The sequence below is a fragment of the Sardina pilchardus genome, chromosome 14 (genome assembly GCF_963854185.1).
Source record: "Sardina pilchardus chromosome 14, fSarPil1.1, whole genome shotgun sequence".
Classification (NCBI taxonomy): Eukaryota; Metazoa; Chordata; class Actinopteri; order Clupeiformes; family Clupeidae; genus Sardina; species Sardina pilchardus.
The window spans coordinates 26,587,047-26,589,546 of NC_085007.1; the positions used below are offsets into that span (position 1 = coordinate 26,587,047).

The window sequence follows — 2,500 nt, forward strand, 5'->3', positions numbered from 1 at the left end:
CGGATGGCCCTATCCTTGAGGAGTTAAATAAGAAGGGTGGTAGGTAGCAGGGAAGCTTGTGTGTTGGTGTGTGTGTGCGTGCGTGTCTAAATGCATGTCTACTGCTTATTTGTTTACCATTGAAGAAACAAACAAGTGCTGTGTTGTTTATCGCATGACCAGTTAACTGACTGAGCTTCATTAGCTGACGACTGGCAAGGATAGTGTTTGCATCTGCTGGTTTGCTTGGTGGCTGTGGAGCTTCAGAGAGTTTCAGTTTTTCTTGCTTTTCACTTTGTTCCTTTCTTCTATCTTGCTTCTTTCTGGGTTTTTTTGTGGCATTTCATCTAGTGAAGTCGCTGTTCAAAGCAGTTCCATATTTATCATGTTTATTTTTGGAAGAACAAAACTGAAAATAAAGACACAGACGTTCAAACTCTGTGTGTGTGTGTGTGTGTGTGTGTGTGTGTGTGGGTTTTGTCAACGTGCTCATTTTCAAGTTCAGGGGTCAAAGTGTAATAGAGAGAGAAGACAAAGATGAAACTAGTTTGAGAAACTAAAAGCATCTCTAAAATTGGGACAGTGTGCTTGAGAAACAAAAGGGAACTTTGAGATTGAAGGGGCTGTTTGTTTTAGGAGCTATAGGGATCTCTAAGACTGAAGGCACTGTATCCTTTATATTTGACTATCCTCTGAAATCTCAGTTTGTGTCTTAAAGAAGATGTGAACCTTTGTGTGTGTTCACTAAAGTATGTGTGTGTGTACTGTATGTGTGTGTGTAACAGAGAGAGCGATATAGGGAGAGAGAGAAGTGAAGCAGATGATTCTCCCATCATTGCATAATTGTAGGTTGTTTGGTGGTGTAATATGCTGTTTTCAAAACATGCATGCAGACACGCGCACATACACACACAGAGACAGAGACAGAGACAGACACACACACACACACACACACACAGAGAGAGACACCATGCAGACAGACACACACACACACACACCACACACACACACATATGCACACACACACACACAGACACACACACACACAACACACACATACACACATAATCTAATTGCTAACTTTCAATGGCTCTTTAGGTGAAGGTTAAATAAGAGGGCAGATTTAAGACTAAGCACAGTATACCCTTATCCACAGGGTCCAGAGACTTGAGACTTGCTAAACCTTTTAGGGCATGCAGTGCACAAGGAAATTACCATAAAATGTCCCTTTACTATAATTTCCTGTGTGTGTGTGTATGTGATTGTGTGTGTGTATGTGGTGAGTGTGTTTTTTTCCCTGCATCAGCAGGAGTGTGTATAAAGCAGAAGGGCAGAAATAGTGTGTGTTGGGGTGGAGTGTCTGGTGAATGTGGAACTCTAGACGCACAGAGGATGCCACCATGTTTAGGCATGCCTGTGTGTGTGTGTGTGTGTGTGTGTGTGTGTGTGTGTGTGTGTGTGTGTGTCTGTGTGTGTGTGTGTGTGTGTGTGTGTGTGTGTGTGTGTCTGTGTGTGTGTGTGTGTGTGTGTGTGTGTGTCTGTGTCTGTGTCTGTCTGTGTGTGTCTGTGTGTGTGAGGGGTAGGGCCTGTGTTGTTGTGTCAGTCACATGGTGGTTGCTCTTTTCCCTCTGAATATAGTTTGAAACAAAGACCAGACAAAGAGCGAGAGAGAGTGAGAGAGAGAGGTGAAAGAGTGTAAATCTGTTTATGTTCATGTGTGCTGTGTGTGTGAGGGGACCCAAACGGTGCCCGCGGTTACATGTATGTGTATTGATTCGGTTTCATTTGACTTGGGCACTCTGGTTACCTAACATCTCCTTATTCTCCCGCTCTCTCTCTCTCTCTCTCTCTCTTCTCTCTCTCTCTCTCTCTCTCTCTCTCTCCCTCTCTCTCTCTCTCTCTCTCTCTGTGTGATAGAGAGAGACAGACAGACACAGACTGTGTTCTTTGTTTTGACTTCTTTCACCACAGTCATCTCTGATCTGGTCACAGTCATAGTTATATCTTATATGGTCTGGTGAAGGTTATCTCTGTTCCTCTATTCTATAGTCAATCTAATCATGGTAACTTTGTGTAATGCAAGTCACAGCAGTGATTTAAAGCGTGCAAGTGTGGATCTTGTTCTGCACTCCGTACTCACCTCTTGCTTGTGAAGTCAGTAATCATGGCACTTCTCATTTCTTCAGCCATCTCTGGTGATCTCTTTCCAAGTCATTATTGATCTAATCTGATCTGAAGTCACAGACACTCTTAAAGATTATGTCACTGTGTCCACCATATTCTTAGCCTAGTAGCCACATCCATCCATTTGGGTTCGTTGTGCTCTGGAGATAGCCCTGTCCATGCTCTGAAGTCTCAGGGTCTGTCCCAAACGGAAGGCAGCTGCCAGCTGTCTCGCTGCCCTCAACTGTCTAATGAATCACTTGCCGTAGCAGGCATCAAGGTATCAGCTATGAACTTTGTTTTGGACGGCCTAGCATGATTAGCATGAACACAGAACACTGTTGCCAGGATACCTTCT

General features: G+C 43.8%; 1 protein-coding gene across 1 annotated transcript in view; it reads left to right on the forward strand.

Moving 5' to 3' along the window:
- The window catches only part of LOC134100381 (rap guanine nucleotide exchange factor 1-like), a 35,202-nt gene that overhangs the window by 5,591 nt on the left and 27,111 nt on the right, over positions 1-2,500 (forward strand). The window lies entirely within an intron of this gene.